The sequence below is a fragment of the Mobula hypostoma genome, chromosome 3, assembly GCF_963921235.1.
Source record: "Mobula hypostoma chromosome 3, sMobHyp1.1, whole genome shotgun sequence".
NCBI classification, from domain to species: domain Eukaryota; kingdom Metazoa; phylum Chordata; class Chondrichthyes; order Myliobatiformes; family Myliobatidae; genus Mobula; species Mobula hypostoma.
Window position 1 is genome coordinate 2,894,104 of NC_086099.1, and position 18,390 is coordinate 2,912,493.

The following is an 18,390-nucleotide window of genomic DNA, read 5'->3' on the forward strand; positions in this document are numbered from 1 at the left end:
TCCTCTGTCGCTCCAAGGAGAAAAGGCCGAGTTCTCTCAACCTGTTTTCATAAGGCATGCTCCCCAATACAGGCAACATCCTTGTAAATCTCCTCTGCACCCTTTCTATGGCTTCCACATCCTTCCTGTAGTGAGGTGACCAGAAATGAGCACAATACTCCAAGTGGGGTCTGACCAGGGTCCTATATAGCTGCAACATTACCTCTCAGCTCCTAAATTCAATTCCACGATTGATGAAGGCCAATATACCGTATGCTTTCTTAACCACACAGTCAACCTGCGCAGCTACTTTGAGCATCTTATGGACTCAGACCCCAAGATCCCTCTGATCCTCCACACTGCCAAGAGTCTTATCAATAATACTATATTCTGCCATCATATTTGACCTACCAAAATGAACCACCTCACACTTATCTGGGTGGAACTCCATTTGCCACTTCTCAGCCCAGTTTTGCATCCTATCAATGTCCCGCTGTAACCTCTGACAGCCCTCCACACGATCACCAATACCGCCAACCTTTGTGTCATCAGCAAACTTACTAACCCATCCCTCTACTTCCTCATCCAGGTTATTTATAAAAATCACGAAGAGTAAAGGTCCCAAAACAGATCCCTGACCGACCTCCATGCAGAATATGACCTGTCTACAACCACCCTTTGCCTTCTGTGGGCAAGCCAGTTCTGGATCCACAGAGCAATGCCCCCTTGGATCCCATGCCTCCTTACTTTCTCAATAAGCCTTGCATGGGGTACCTTATCAAATGCCTTGCTGAAATCCATATACACTACATCTACTGCTCTACCTTCATCAATGTATTTAGTCACATCCTCAAAAAATTCAATCAGGCTTGTAAGGCATGACCTGCCTTTGACAAAGCCATGCTGACTACTCCTAATCAGATTATGCCTCTCCAAATGTTCATAAATGCTGCCTCTCAGGATCTTTTCCATCAATTTACCAACCACTGAAGTAAGACTCACTGATCTATAATGTCCTGGGCTATCTCTACTCCCTTTCTTGAATAAGGGAACAACATCTACAACCCTCCAATCCTCCGGAACCTCTCCCGCCCCCATTGATGATGCAAAGATCATTGCCAGAGGCTCAGCGATCTCCTCCCTCACCTCCCACAGTAGCCTGAGGTACATCTCATCTGGTCCCAGTGACTTATACAACTTGATGCTTTCCAAAAGCTCCAACATAACATATAACAAGGGCGAAGTCAGACAATGTTAAGGAACGAGAAATGGGGCATCTTGCTAATGGCACAACACTGTGACCTCAAATTCATCCCAGAGTCAAAGGTGATACCTAGAAATTATATCAAGAACAGAATGCCAAGGAGGGGAAGTGCCAATGACTGCATCATGGTAAATGTGATAGGATTAAAGGAAGTGATGAGGAACCACATCCTGAAGCTTATGGTCAAGAGACAGGATCCTCAATGTTCTCCGTGGGAATGGGGATGGGATTATCTGTCCCTTTGTGGGAATGGAATAGGATTCTCTGCCTCCCTGAGGAAATGCGGATGAAATTATCTATCTCTCTGTGGGAATTGGGATGGGATTCTTTGTCCCACGATGGGAATGGGATGGGATTCATTGTATCTGTTGGAATGGGGATGGGATTCTCTGTCTTTCTGTGGAAATGGGATGGGATGGGATTCTCCATCTTTCTATGGAAATGGGACTGGATTCTCTGTATCTCTGTAGAACTGGAGATGGGTGTCTCTGTAGATTCTCTGTCTCTCTGTGGGAATGGGGATGGAATTCTCTGCCTCTCTGTGGAAAAGGGAAGAGATTATCTGTGTCTCTGTGTGAATGGGAGAGGATTCCCTGTCTGTGGAAATGGGATAGGATTCTTTGTCACTCTGTAGGAAAGGAGATGGGATTTTCTATCCCTCTGTGGGAATGGTTTTGGGACTATCTGTCCCTCTGTAGGAATGGCATGGGTTCTCTGTCTCCCTATGAGAATGGGTATGGAATCCTCTGTCTCTCTGTGGGAAAAGGAAAAGATTCTCAGTCTCCCTGTGGAAATGGGATTGGATTATCTGTCACTCTGGGGAAATGGGATGAGATTAGAACATAAAACATATAGATGGGCTGTAATGTGCTGTAGAACAATCTACAGTACATTACAGGCCCTTTGGCCCACAATGTTGTGCCAACCATGTAACCTACTCTAGAGGCTGCCTAGAATTCCCCTACCGCATAAGCCTCTATTTTTCTAAGCTCCCTATACCTAAGAGTCTTTTAAAAGACCCTATTGTATCCACCTCTATCACCTTCACTGACAGTGCAATCCACGCACTCACCACTCTCTGTGTGAAAAACTTACCTCTGACATCTCCCTTGTACTTACAAGCACCTTAAAACTGCGCCCCCTCATGTTAGCCAATTCAGCCCTGGGGAAAAGCCTCTGACTATCCACGCGATCAATGCCTCTCATCATCTTATACACCGCTATCAGGTCACCTCTCATCCTCCGCCGCTCCAAGGAGAAAAGGCCAAGTTCACTCAACCTATTCTCATAAGGCATGCTCCCCAATACAGGCAACATCCTTGTAAATCTCCTCTGCACCCTTTCTATGGTTTCCACATCCTTCCTGTAGTGAGGTGACCAGAACTGAGCACAGTACTTGAAGTGGGGTCTGACCAAGGTCCTATATAGCTGCAATATTACCTCTTGGCTAATCCCTTGGTTGATGAATGCCAACACACTGTATGCCTTCTTAACCACACAGTCAACCTGCGCAGCAGCTTTGAGTGTCCTATGGATATGGACCCCAAGATCTCACTGATCCTGCACACTTCCAAGAGTCTTTCCATTAATATTATATTCTGTCTTCAAATTGGCCTACCAAAATGAACCACTTCACACTTATCTGGTTTAAACTCCATCTGCCACTTCTCAGCCCAGTTCTGCATCCTATCAATGTCCCACTGTAACCTCTGACAACCCTCCAGACTATCCACAACACCCCTAACTTTTGTGCCATCAGCAAATTTACTACCCTTCTACTATCTCATCCAGGTCATTTATAAAAATCACAAAGAGGAGGGCTCCCAGAACAGATCCCTGTGGAACACCATTGCGATCACCGTCCTCCATGCAGAATACAAACCACCCAGAACCACCCTTTACCTCCTCTGGTCAAACCAATTTTGGATCCACAAAGCAAGGTCTCCGAGGGTCCCATGCCTCCTTACTTTCTGAATTCTCTGTCTCTCTGTGTGAACGGGATGGGATTCTCTGTCTCTCCATGGAAATGGGAATGGGATTCTCTACGGCTCTGTGAGAACGGGATGTGATTCTCTACGGCTCTGTGAGAACGGGATGTGATTCTCTACGGCTCTGTGAGAACGGGATGTGATTCTCTATGGCTGTGTGTGAACGGGATGTGATTCTCTATGGATCTGTGTGAAAGGAATTGGATTCTCTATGGTTGTGTGTAAACGGGATGGGATTCATTATGGCTCTGTGTGAACGAGATGGGATTCTCTACGGCTCTGTGAGAACGGGATGTGATTCTCTACGGCTCTGTGAGAACGGGATGTGATTCTCTACGGCTCTGTGAGAACGGGATGTGATTCTCTATGGCTGTGTGTGAACGGGATGTGATTCTCTATGGATCTGTGTGAAAGGAATTGGATTCTCTATGGTTGTGTGTAAACGGGATGGGATTCATTATGGCTCTGTGTGAACGAGATGGGATTGTCAATGGCTGTGTGTGAACGAGATGGGATTGTCTATGGTTGTGTGTGAACGGGATGGGATTGTCTATGGCTGTGTGTGAAAGCGATGGGATTGTCTATGGTTGTGTGTGAACGAGATAGGATTGTCAATGGCTCTGTGTGAAAGCGATGGGATTGTCTATGGTTGTTTGTGAACGAGATGGGATTGTCAATGGCTCTGTGTGAAAGCGATGGGATTGTCTATGGTTGTTTGTGAACGGGATGGATTCTTTACGGTTGTTTGTGAATGGGATGGGATTGTCCATGGTTGTGTGTGAAAGCGATGGGATTGTCTATGGTTGTTTGTGAACGGGATGGATTCTTTACGGTTGTTTGTGAATGGGGATGGGATTCATTATGGTTGTGTGTGAACGAGATGGAATTCTCTGTCTCTCCGTGGAAATGGGAATGGGATTCTCTACAGCTATGTGTGACGGGATGGGATTGTCAATGGTTCTGTGTCAATGGGATGGTATTCTTTATCTTTTTGCGGGAATTGGGATGGGATTTTCTGTCGCTCTAAATTGTGTGGATACCGCAAGGATTTTGCCTTGCCGGTGTCAATGGGAACTTGCTGGAGTGTGTGAAAATGGACCTGGTCTCTCTCCCTGGAATGTGGGAATATCTAAAGGTTATTTATTTAGTGACAGGTAGCTGTTTGGGACGACTAATTACCCTGCCTGCTCCGATGGGGTGCGAACGTGAGAAAGTGCTACGACTCCACAACCTTTGTCGCTGCAAACCTGTGGTCTGCGCCATTCCTTTTGGACTCCTAAGGGTATCTCAGAGTGAGAGGCCACGGGATATAACGAGAGAGAGAGGCCTCACGGACGCTGAACATCACCTTGCAGAGTTGCTTGGAGATGCGGGTCCGAGCAGCAACGCGTTTCCGCATACCGCCGAGCGGAGCTGCGCTGTCAGTTCAGGCACTGACCTCCCCGCTCCGCTCTGTCAGCAGTTTTCAGTTAACCCAGCCGCTACTTCCTGCCAAATTTCACCCTTGTTTACGGGGGGGGGGGAGTAATTACTCCTCCGCTGGGTTTGAATGCTGAATGGTGCTCGCTAAATTACAGCTAACCTGCCTAGCCGTGCCGGTGTAAACACTTAGATAGGGCTAACGGTATGCTCCTAGGGATCCCTGTATCCGGTATGTTTCAGGTTACGCTAGACATCAATGTGACTACAAGGGCAATGAGCGCCTCCTCCAATAAGCGCTTTGTGCCAAACACTGTGCTCTACCGCTCGGGGATCGCTTCACTCCGCGCCCTTGAAGGAGCATTTATCGCACTCAGCGCAATCCCAAGGTCACGGAAGGTCTCGTTAACGTACGGGGTCGTCCCTCCGGTACCTCTCCCGGGAGATGAACCCGAGAGGCCACAGCATAGCCCGTGGCGGGATGTCTCTCCTCGCCCTCTCTATAGAGCAAGCAAAGTCAAATCTTCCCCCGGTACCAGTCCACAGGGGTGAAGGGACATGAGAGCGGGGACAGTGCGGACAAACAGCATACCGAAGCCGTGTCTATAAACATGGTGAACGCAAAGTAGTAACGATGTGTCAGCCCGATTACTTTCATTGTGACCCGGGCCGGGCCGGTCTCCCGAGAAACGCAAACTGATTACTGAATATTTCGGAAAGATTCATGACTGTTTAATGTCATTTCCTGTATACAAGTGAATGAAATTATTCTTACTCCGGATCCGATGCAGCACAGAAAAAATACACAATCAGATAAAGAACACAATATTTTAAAACACGATAAATATAAATACATTTGATAATTTATATACATAGATTGTAAGTCCATAAAGTGATGCTAGGTTGTATGTAAGATGATTGACAGGAAATGATTAAGTAGTGGTGTTTGGGGGTGTTCATAACTATCTTTACATTCCTAACAGTTTCACAGTCGAGTTGCGTCTGCAAATTGTGATCAAGTTACAATTAAAAACGAGGCAACACTTTAACTTGCAGCCTGCGGCTTGGGTACCGAGCGGAGGAGAGCAGCGGCAAGGAACCGGTCTCTTACCTGTGCTGAGAGAGCGGGTGGGTGCTGAAAGAACAGCTCCGGTGGGGTCCCGCCACGTCCCGCGTCTCGGCAGCACTAGCTCATCTCCGCTCCGCACACACACTAAAAATAGCTCCCCACCCCTTTTCCCCTCCTCCTGCGCCAATCAGCTCATGTCCACACTCAGCAAACTCTCTCCTCACTCAACATAAATTACCACCCCCCCACCATCCCCCCGGTTACACGGACAGAATCAGAATCAGGTTTATCACTAACGTCTGTCGTGAAATGTGTTGTTATGCAGCAGCAATTCATTGTACTACTGTACTACATAATAAAACTATATATATATGTGTGTGTAAGTATATATATATATACATATATATCTATATATACACACATACACATATACTGTATATATATATGTATTTTGCTCTGTGCAAAACAGAGCAAAAAATAGTGAGGTAGTTTTCTCGGGTTCAATGTCCATTCAGAAATCTGATGGTGCAGGGAAAAGCTGTTCTTGAAACGTTGAGTGTGTGTCTTCAGACTCCTGTACCTCCTCCGTCAGAAGAGGGCATGTCCTGGGCGATGGGGGTATTTAACGACGGATGCCGCCTCACTGAGGCATCGCCTTTTGAAGGTGTCCTGGGTGCTGGCTGAGTTTACAACTTTCTGTATCTTTTCCGATCACCCCATCCATATCAGGTTATCAGTCCGATGCGATTTAATGCCGTGCATTGTCACAAATTTTCCGGTCGGTGAGCACTTGGGAAGTTTTACTGCCGCACTATTATTAATAATCGTCGGCTGTCCCTCTCCAATGCACACACACACACACACACACACACACACACACACACACACACACACACACACAGATCTATCTATACTGACGGTGCTTGAGGTATAAACATCGTTCTGATTTTATGTAGCGGAATGTTTATCGTTATCTGCCTGATCCGAAGAGTGGGCTGTCATTGTGCAACGTGAACCGCCGGATGACAATTTTATCCGGCACAGCACCCCGCATGAGAGGCGATTCACATTGTGGTGGGGAGCTCGGGTTATTAAAGCGAGTTAGAGGCATTGCAGGAATGTGACGCCGCAGCAATGAATGTTCACAGCCAACAGTAGTCAGAGATCTAGTGAAGTCGATTGGGCAGGGAGAGCCTTACTTTCACCGAGTCCCGAACCCTCTTTATTGGGAGTCAAACCGCACGCCCCTGCATCCAGGCAAGCATTCTTCATAATTTCAACCGCTGGACCGCGCTAATGAACACAGCGAGCTCTCCCCCTAGGCCGGCTACCCGGAAGGCCGCTCCCCCACCAGGAGAGCCGGCACTGAGATGTAGGGGAACCCCTGGCTTCTCCAGCCGCGGTGAACAGTGCAAGGAGCGCCGGCGCTCCGCAGGAGAAGCTGAGGCGGGCTCACACGGGCCCGCAAACCAGAAAACCCGCGGCTCCTCGGGCTGGTCCGAATGACGGGCAAAAGATAAAGGTTTGAAAAGTGCCGCGGCTGAGAGTGGGAGGTAGGGGGCGGCAAGCGGGAGACTGTGTGCCGATTGCGGAGAGCGCACCGGGAAAATGCTGACAGGGTGATGATGAAGAGGCGGAGAGTGAGAATCGACTCGGTGACTGACGTAACCTTGCAGAGGATCTGTGGGTGGTGCGAACGAGTGAGAGAGAGACCGGTCCTCGACGCAGCCGCTGAGGGATGGGGTCATACTGTCATCGCACTGAAACAGGCCCCCTCAGCCAATCTGAACTAGTATTCTCTCTAGTCCCATAGATCCGCACCTGAACCATACCCCTCCCACCTATGTACTTCCCCAAACTTCTCAAAAATGTCGCAGTCGAAACCGTATCCACCACATCCGCTGACAGCTCGTTCCACACTGTCACCACCTTCTGAGTGAAGCAATTCCCCTTAAATATTTCACCTTCCGTCCCATAACCTCTAATCCTAGTCTTACCCAACCTCAATGGAAGCCTGCTTGCATTTACCCTATCTATACCCCTCATCATTTTGCATACTGTACCTCTATCAAATCTGCCATGATTCTCCTATGCTCCAGGGAATAAAATCCAAACCAATTTATACACCTCACGTCCTTAAGTCCCGCAACAGGCTTGCAAACTGTCTCTGCACTCCACTCTTTCAAATGTATTAATATCATTCCTGCAGGCCAGCGACCAAAACTGCACACAATACTCCAAATTAGGCCTCACCAGTGTCTTATTCAACTTCATCATAACATACCACCTCTTGTACTGAATACTGTGATTTATGAAGCCCAATGTGCCAAAAGCTTTCTTTATGACCCTATCAACCTGTGACACCACTTTCAATAAATTATGGATCTGTATTCCTAGATTCTACTGCACTGCTCAGTGCCCTGCTACTCAATGTGTAAGTCCTATCCTGGTTTGTCTTCCCAAAGTGCAGCTCCTCACACATCTACACTAAATTCCATCTGCCATTTTTCAGTCCATTTTTCCAGCGGTCCAGATCCTGCTGCAAGATTTGATTGACTTCCTTAGTCTTCACTACACCCCAATCTTTGTGTCATCTGCTAATTTGCTGATCCCATTCACTCCATTAGCATCTAGATCATTGATATAGATGACAAACAACAATGAACCTAGTACCGAACCCTATTTCACACCACTAGCCACAGGCCTCCAGTCAGAGAAGCAACCATCTAGCACCACTCTCTGCCTTCTCCCATGAAGCCAATGTTGGATCCTATTGGGTAATTCACCCTGAACGTCAAGTGACTGAGCTTTTCTGCCCAACCTCACATGTGGGACTTCACTTGAAGCAGGGTGGGGGGGGGGGCGGGTTGTACACCCCCTTATCTGCTAACACCCACAGAACCATGTGCACCTCAAATCCCCCATTCACCATTCCTCATTCTGGTTTCCCTCTCTCACTTTATCTCCTTACCTGCCCATCACATCCCCTGGTGCTCCTCCCCCTACACTTTCATCCATGGTCTTCTACCCTCTCCTATCAAATTTTCCCTTCTCCAGCCCTTTATCTTTTTCACCAATCAACTTCTCAGCTCTTTACTTCAGCTCTCCTGCCTTCTGGTTTTACTCCTTATCCACCACCTTGTACTTCCTCCCATGCCCCCACATTTTTACTCTGACTTCTCATCCTTTGTTTTCTGTACCTGAAGGGTCACAGCCCAAAACGTTGACTGTTTACTCTTTTCTGTAGATGCTGTGTGGCCTGCTGAGTTCCTCCAGCATTTTGTGTGTGTTGCTTGGATTTCCAGCAACAGCAGATTTTATTGTGTTTGGGAGTCCTTGTGCAGGATTCTCTAAATTTTAATTCGCAGGTTGAGTCAGTGGTGAGAAGGTAAGTGTGAAGTTAGCATTCATTTCAAGAGGACTTGAATATAAAAGCAACAACGAGTTAGGACAAGTGACAGAAGTCTGTGTAAGGGAGCACTTTGGTTCCAGTGATCATAGAAAACACAGAAAATAGGTGCAGGAGTAGGCTATTCGGCCCTTTGAGCCTGCACTGCCATTTATTATGATCATGGCTGATCATCCAACTCAGAACCCTGCACCAGCCTTCCCTCCATACCCTCTAATCCCCCTAGCCACAAGGGCCATATCTAACTCCCTCTTAAATATAGCCAATGAACTGGCCTCAACTGTTTCCTGTGGCAGAGAATTCCACAGATTCACCACTCTCTGTGTGAAGAAGTTTTTCCTAATCTCAGTCCTAAAAGGCTTTGCCTTTATCCTCAAACCATGACCCCTCGTTCTGGACTTCCCCAACATCGGGAACAATCTTCCTGCATCTAGCCTGTCCAATCCCTTTAGGATTTTATACGTTTCAATCAGATCCCCCCTCAATCTTCTAAATTCCAACGAGTACAAGCCTAGTTCATCCAGTCTTTCTTCATATGAAAGTCCTGCCATCCCAGGAATCAATCTGGTGAACCTTCTTTGTACTCCCTCTATGGCAAGGATGTCTTTCCTCAGATTAGGGGACCAAAACTGCACACAATACTCCAGGTGTGGTCTCACCAAGGCCGTACAACTGCAGTAGTACCTCCCTGCTCCTGTACTCAAATCCTCTCGCTATAAATGCCAGCATACCATTCGCCTTTTTCACCGCCTGCTGTACCTGCATGCCCACTTTCAATGACTGGTGTATAATGACACTCAGGTCTCGTTGCACCTCCCCTTTTCCTAATCGGCCACCATTCAGATAATAATCTGTTTTCCTATTTTTGCCACCAAAGTGGATAACTTCACATTTATCCACATTAAATTGCATCTGCCATGAATTTGCCCACTCACCCAACCTATCCAAGTCACCCTGCATCCTCTTAGCATCCTCCTCACAGCTAACACTGCCGCCCAGCTTCGTGTCATTCGCAAACTTGGAGATGCTGCATTTAATTCCCTCATCTAAGTTATTAATATATATTGTAAACAACTGGGGTCCCAGTACTGAGCCTTGTGGTACCCCACTAGTCACTGCCTGCCATTCTGAAAAGGTCCCGTTTATTCCCACTCTTTGCTTCCTGTCTGCCAACCAATTCTCTATCCACATCAATACCTTACCCACAATACCGTGTGCTTTAAGTTTGCACACTAATCTCCTGTGTTGGACCTTGTCAAAAGCCTTTTGAAAATCCAAATATACCTCATCCACTGGTTCTCCCCTATCCACTCTACTAGCTACATCCTCAAAAAATTCTATGAGATTTGTCAGACATGATTTTCCTTTCACAAATCCATGCTGACTTTGTCCGATGATTTCACTGCTTTCCAAATGTGCTGTTATCACATCTTTGATAACTGACTCCAGCAGTTTCCCCACCACCGACGTTAGGCTAACCGGTCTATAATTCCCCGGTTTCTCTCTCCTTCCTTTTTTAAAAAGTGGGGTTACATTAGCCACCCTCCAATCCTCAGGAACTAGTCCAGAATCTAACGAGTTTTGAAAAATTATCACTAATGTATCCACTATTTCTTGGGCTACTTCCTTAAGCACTCTGGGATGCAGACCATCTGGCCCTGGGGATTTATCTGCCTTTAATCCCTTCAATTTACCTAACACCACTTCCCTACTAACATGTATTTCACTCAGTTCCTCCATCTCACTGGACCCTCTGTCCCCTACTATTTCTGGAAGATTATTTATGTCCTCCTTAGTGAAGACAGAACCAAAGTAATTATTCAATTGGTCTGCCATGTCCTTGCTCCCCATAATCAATTCACCTGTTTCTGTCTGTAGGGGACCGACATTTGTCTTTACCAGTCTTTTCCTTTTTACATATCTATAAAAGCTTTTACAGTCAGTTTTTATGTTCCCTGCCAGTTTTCTCTCATAATCTTTTTTCCCCTTCCTAATTAAGCCGTTTGTCCTCCTCTGCTGAACTCTAAATTTCTCCCAGTCCTCAGGTGAGCCACTTTTTCTGGCTAATTTGTATGCTTCTTCTTTGGAATTGATACTATCCCTAATTTCTCTTGTCAGCCACGGGTGCACTACCTTCCTTGATTTATTCTTTTGCCAAACTGGGATGAACAATTGTTGTAGTTCATCCATGCAATCTTTAAATGCTTGCCATTGTGCCATTGCATATCCACTGTCAATCCTTTAAGTGTCATTTGCCAGTCTATCTTAGCTAATTCACGTCTCATACCTTCAAAGTTACCCCTCTTTAAGTTCAGAACCTTTGTTTCTGAATTAACTATGTCACTCTCCATCTTAATGAAGAATTCCACCATATTATGGTCACTCTTACCCAAGGGGCCTCTCACGACAAGATTGCTAATTAACCCTTCCTCATTGCTCAAAACCCAGTCTAGAATAGCCTGCTCATAACACCATTAGTTTCAACTTGATCATGGACAAGGATAGATCTGGTCCTAGGGTTGAGGTTCTTAACTGGAAGAAGGCCAAATTTGAAGAAATGAGAAAGGATCTAAAAAGCGTGGATTGGGACAGGTTGTTCTCTGGCATGGATGTGATCGGTAGGTGGGAAGCCTTCAAAGCAGAAATTTTGAGAGTGCAGAATTTGTATGTTCCTGTCAGGATTAAAGGCAAGGTGAATAGGAATAAGGAACCTTGGTTCTCAAGGGATATTGCAACTCTGATAAAGAAGAAGAGGGAGTTGTATGAAGTGTATAGGAAGCAGGGAGTAAATGAGGTGCTTGAGGAGTATAAGAAGTGCAAGAAAATACTTAAGAAAGAAATCAGGAGGGCTAAAAGAAGACATGAGGTTGCCTTGGCAGTCAAAGTGAAGGATAATCCAAAGAGCTTTTACAAGTATATTAAGGACAAAGGGATTGTAAGGGATAAAATTGGTCCTCTTGAAGATCAGAGTGGTCGGCTATGTGCGGAACCAAAGGAAATGGGGGAGATATTAAATAGGTTTTTTGCTTCTGTATTTACTAAGGAAACTGGCATGAAGTCTATGAAATTAAGGGAAACAAGTAGTGAGATCATGGAAACTGTGCAGATCGAAAAAGAGGAGGTCCTTGCTGTCTTAAGGAAAATTAAAGTGGATAAATCCCCGGGACCTGACAGGGTGTTCCCTCGGACCGTGAAGGAGACTAGTGTTGAAATTGCAGGGGCCCTGGCTGAAATATTTAAAATGTCGCTGTCTACAGGTGAGGTGCCGGAGGATTGGAGGGTGGCTCATGTTGTTCCATTGTTTAAAAAAGGATCAAAAAGTAATCCGGGAAATTATAGGCCAGTAAGTTTAATGTTGGTAGTAGGTAAGTTATTGGAGGGAGTACTAAGAGACAGAATCTACAAGCATTTGGATAGATAGGGACTTATTAGGGAGAGTCAACATGGCTTTGTGTGTGGTAGGTCATGTTTGACCAATCTATTGGAGTTTTTCAAGGAGGTTACCAGGAAAGTCGATGAAGGGAAGGCAGTGGATATTGTCTACATGGACTTCAGTAAGGCCTTTGACAAGGTCCCACATGGGAGGTTAGTTAGGAAAATTCAGTCGCTAGGTATACATGGAGAGGTGGTAAATTGGATTAGACATTGGCTCAATGGAAGGAGCCAAAGAGTGGTAGTAGAGAATTGCTTCTCCGAGTGGAGGCCTGTGACTAGTGGTGTGCCACAGGGATCAGTGCTGGGTCCATTGTTATTTGTCATCTATATCAATGATCTGGATGATAATGTGGTAAATTGGATCAGCAAGTTTGCTGATGATACAAAGACTGGAGGTGTAGTAGACAGTGAGGAAGGTTTTCAGAGCCTGCAGAGGGACTTGGACCAGCTGGAAAAATGGGCTGAAAAATGGCAGATGGAGTTTAATACTGACAAGTGTGAGGTATTGCACATTGGAAGGACAAACCAACGTAGAACATACAGGGTTAATGGTAAGGCACTGAGGAGTGCAGTGGAACAGAGGGATCTGGGAATACAGATACAAAATTCCCTAAAAGTGGCATCACAGGTAGATAGGGTCGTAAAGAGAGCTTTTGGTACATTGGCCTTCATTAATTAAAGTATTGAGTACAAGAGCTGGAATGTTATGATGAGGTTGTATAAGGCATTGGTGAGGCTGAATCTGGAGTGTTGTGTTCAGTTTTGGTCACCAAATTACAGGAAGGATATAAATAAGGTTGAAAGAGTGCAGAGAAGGTTTACAAGGATGTTGCCGGGACTTGAGAAACTCAGTTACAGAGAAAGGTTGAATAGGTTGGGACTTTATTCCCTGGAGCGTAGAAGAATGAGGGGAGATTTCATAGAGGTATATAAAATTATGATGGGTATAGATAGAGTGAATGCAAGCAGGCTTTTTCCACGGAGGCAAGGGAAGAAAAAAACCAGAGGACATGGGTTAAAGGTGAGGGGGGGAAAGTTTAAAGGGAACATTAGGGGGGGCTTCTTCACACAGAGAGTGGTGGGAGTATGGAATGAGCTGGCAGACGAGGTGTTAAATGCGGGTTCTTTTTTAACATTTAAGAATAATTTGGACAGATACATGGATGGGAGGTGTATGGAGGGATATAGTCCGTGTGCAGGTCAGTGGGACTAGGCAGAAAATGGTTCGGCACAGCCAAGAAGGGCCAAAAGGCCTGTTTCTGTGCTGTAGTTTCTATGGTTCTATGGTTCAATGTAATGTTGAGACCTTAGAAAGCATTGGTGAGCCCTCAGTTGGAGTATTGTGTGTAGTTTGGGCCCTTATCTTAGAAAGGATCTGCTGACACTGGAGAGGGTTTAAAGGAGGTTCAAGAAAATGATTCCAGGATTGAACAGCTTGTCATATGAAGAATATTTGATGGCTCTGGGCCCGTATTCACTGTAATTCAGAAGAATGAGGGGGTGACCTCATTGAAACCTGTTGAACGGTGAACGGCTTCAATAGCATGGATGTGGAGAGGAAGATTCCTATGGTGGGAGAGTCTAGGACCAGAGGACACAGCATCAGAATAGAGAAGTGTCCATTTAGAATGGTGACTAGGAGGAATTTCTTTTTCTGGAGAGTGGTGAATCTGTGGAATTCATTACCACACACAGCTGTGGAAGCCAAGTCTTTACGTATACTTAAGGCAGAGGTTGATAGATTCTTAATTGGTCAGGGCATGAAAGGATTCTGGAAGAAAGCGAGAATTGGAGCTGAGAGGGAAAATGGATCACCCATGATGAAATAGAGGAGCAGACTCGATGGGCCAAATGGTTTAATTCTGCTCCTATATCTTATGGTCTATCCAGCTGGGAGCTCCACATATTGATTATTTAACAAAATCTGTAGGACCTGAGTTATATAGAAAGATTGAATAGGTTAGGAGATTTGGAGGAGATATTCAAAATTATGAGGGGTAGAGATAGGATGAATGCAAGCAGGCTTTTTTCCACTGAGATTGGGTGGGACTACAACTAGAGGTTATGGGTTAAGGATGAAAGGTGAAATGATTAAGGGGAACATGAGGGGAAACTTCTTCATTCAGAGGGTTGTGAGAGTGTGGAACAAGCTGCTGGCACAAGTGGTGCATGTGAGCTCGATTTTAATGTTTAAGGAAAGTTCAGATAGGTACATGGATGGTAGATGTACGGAGGGCTTTGGTCTTGGTGCAGATGGATGGGGCAGGTAGATTAAATGGCTTGGCATAGACTAAATGGACTGAGGGAGTTGTTTCTGTGCTGTACTTTTCTATGACTCTAAGACTGTATAAGTTTCCAGGGGTGAATGATATATACCCCAGGTTATTACAGGATGCAAGGGAAGAGATTGCTGTGCCTTTGGTGATGATCTTGTGTCTTCATTGGCCAAAGGAGTAATACCAAAAGATTGGACAATGACAAATGTTATTTCTTCATTCAGGAAAGGTAATAGGGAATTATAGACCAGTGAGTCTTATATCAATGGTGGGCAAACTACTGGAAAAATTCTTAGAGAGAGGATTTATGAGGATTTGGAGAGGAATGGTCTGATTAGGAGTGGTCAACATTGCTTTGTGAGGTCGTCCCTCATGAGCCTAGTTGACTTTTTGAGGAGGTGACAAAACAAGTCAACATAGAACATAGAACATAGAATAGTACAGCACAGTACAGGCCCTTTGGCCCACAATGTTGTGCCGACCCTCAAACCCTGCCCCCCACCTTAGATTCCTCCATATACCTGTCTAGTAGTCTCTTAAACTTCACTAGTGTATCTGCCTCCACCACTGACTCAGGCAGTGCATTCCACGGAACAACCACTCTCTGAGTAAAAAACCTTCCTCTAATATCCCCCTTGAACATCCCACCCCTTACCTTAAAGCCATGTCCTCTTGTATTGAGCAGTGGTGCCCTGGGGAAGAGGCGCTGGCTATCCACTCTATCTATTCCTCTTATTATCTTGTACACCTCTATCATGTCTCCTCTCATCCTCCTTCTCTCCAAAGAGTAAAGCCCTAGCTCCCTTAATCTCTGATCATAATGCATACGCTCTAAACCAGGCAGCATCCCGATAAATCTCCTCTGTACCCTTTCCAATGCTTCCACATCCTTCCTATAGTGAGGAATGAGTCAATGAAGGTAGAGTGGTGGGTAGGGTGTGTATGAATTTTAGTTAAGGAGTTTGACAAGGTTGCCCATCATAGGCTCATTCAGAAACACAGGAGGTATGGAATCCAGGGAAACATTGCTGCAGAAACTTGAATTCAGAATTGATTCGTCCATAGATGGTAGAGGGTAGTAGTAGATCGAGAATATTCTGCATGGGGGTTGGACCCTTTCCATCTGGGGCATGCCTTCTTCTCATTACTACCATCAGTGGGGACGTACAGGAGCCTGAAGACTTACACTCAATGTTTTAGGGCAACTTTTGCCCCTCCACTATCAGATTTCTGAATAGACCATGGACTTACAAGCACTAGTTCATATTCCTTGTTTTTGCACTGAGTAATTTCTGGATATTTATGTCTTGCACTGTTGCTGCCAGAAGAGTAGAAATATACCAGTGATAACAAATCTGCCTCTAATGTTTTCCTGTATGGTTTCCACGTCTGAGAATTTGCCCCTACCCTGACTGCCCCTTCAGTCAGCTCATCTCAATGCAGCCTTTGTACACAGCACTCACATACACACTTCCACCCACGCTCCCTTCCCTGTGCCCCAATGGCCAGCTTCACCATGAATTAATATTCTTTATACTTTTATACTTTATTGTCGCCAAACAATTGGTACTAGAACGTACAATCATCACAGCAATATTTGATTCTGCGCTTCCCACTCACTGGATTACAAATATTAAATATTAAAAATAGTTAAAATTAGTAAATAATAAAAATTTAAATTATAAATCATAAATAGAAAATAGAAAATTGGGAAGTAAGGTCGTGCAAAAAAAACTGAGAGGCAGGTCCGGATATTTGGAGGGTACGGCCCAGATCTGGGTCAGGATCCGTTCAGCAGTCTTATCACAGTTGGAAAGAAGCTGTTCCCAAATCTGGCCGTACAAGTCTTCAAGTTCCTGAGCCTTCTCCCGGAGAGAAGAGGGACAAAAGTGTGTTGGCTGGGTGGGTCGTGTCCTTGATTATCCTGGCAGCACTGCTCCAACAGCGTGCAGTGTAAAGTGAATCCACGGACGGAAGATTGGTTTGTGTGATGTGCTGCGCCGTGTTCACAATCTTCTGCAGCTTCTTTCGTCTTGGACAGGACAATTTCCATACCAGGTTGTGATGCACCCTAGAAGAATGCTTTCTACGGTGCATCTACAAAAATTAGTGAGGGTTTTAGGGGACAGGCCAAATTTCTTTAGTTTTCTCAGGAAGTAAAGGCGCTGGTGGGCCTTCTTGGCAGTGAACTCTGCTTGGTTGGACCAAGTCAGGTCATTTGTAATATTGACCCCGAGGAACTTAAAGCTTTTGACCTGTTTCACTTGTGCACCACCGATGTAAATTGGGTCGTGCAGTCCGCTACTCCTTCTGAAGTCAACAGCCAATTCCTTCGTCTTGCTGACGTTGAGGGATAGGTTATTGTCTTCGCACCATGCCACCAGGTTCTTAATTTCCTCTCTGTACTCAAACTCATCATTACCCGAGATACGACCTACAATTGTTGTGTCATCAGCAAACTTATATATTGAGTTTGATGGAAACTTGGCTACACAATCATGGGTGTACAGTGAGTACAGCAGGGGGCTGAGTACACAGCCTTGTGGGGCACCGGTGCTCAGAGTGATTGTAGAGGAGAGCTTGTTCCCTATTTTTACAGCCTGGGTCCTGTCTGTGAGGAAGTTGAAGATTTCTTGTGTGATTAAGTACACTTCACACAAAATTACTTTCGCTGAGACACAGAGACTGTAAGATGATGGCACACAAGGTTGCAGTGACTACTCTAGGTCCAACCAAACATGTAACTGTTTATCCTTTACATCTTTTTTACGATTGCATGACACTGCTGGATATCAGGAACATCAGGTAAACATAAGAACATAAGAAATAGGAGCAGGAGTAGGCCAACCGGCCCATCGAGCCTGCCCCGCCATTCAATAAGATCATGGCTGATCTGTCCATAAACTCAGCTCCATCTACCTGCCTTTTCCCCATAAACCTTAAGTCCTAGTCTACAGAGTTTCGGTGGGAGGAGAGTGCAGCGTGCATAGCCCTCCGGTGAAAAATGATATCGTATTCGTTAAATAGGGGCCATGGACAATTCTGATTTGATGGAGACAGATGTGAAAGCACAGAGGAACATCTGGAGAAATTTCTGAAACGCCCGTTCGCTGCTGTCGTTACTGCGCGATCTTGAATCTTCTGGAGGGAAGGCCTCAAAATCCGTGACTTTGCCTGCTGTTGGTGACCGAGATTGAGGTTGAATTGCTCGGATAGAGATGGTGCTTGGTACTTGGTGTCGGAGGGCTGATCAGAGCTCGAAGTTTTCGGACGACTCAGAGTCGGACTGTGGTCGGGCATGGCAGGGAGAGTTTTCTTCCTTCTCCCGTCTGCGTGAGATGTGGGACATTTGAGAGACTTTGAACTTTTTACTGTGTCATGGCCTGTTCTTCATCAAGTTATGGTATCATTGCACTGTTGTAACTATATGTTATAATTATGTGGTTTTTGTTAGTTTTTCAGTCTTGGTCTGTCCTGTGTTTTGTGATATCACACCGGAGGAAATATTGTATCATTTCTTAATGGATGCATTACTAAATGACAATAAAAGA

General features: G+C 45.4%; 1 protein-coding gene across 2 annotated transcripts in view; it reads right to left on the reverse strand.

Annotated features, from left to right (window-relative positions):
- LOC134343818 (complexin-1) overlaps positions 1-18,390 on the reverse strand; it is a 176,746-nt gene that overhangs the window by 136,412 nt on the left and 21,944 nt on the right. The window contains exon 1 of one of the 2 annotated variants that reach the window (XM_063042571.1): positions 5,762-5,842. The exons of the other annotated variant lie outside the window; for it this stretch is intronic. The gene's annotated coding sequence lies outside the window, so the exon portion shown is untranslated. Of the gene's footprint in view, positions 1-5,761; positions 5,843-18,390 lie in introns of those variants that run through there. 2 annotated transcript variants of the gene reach the window in all.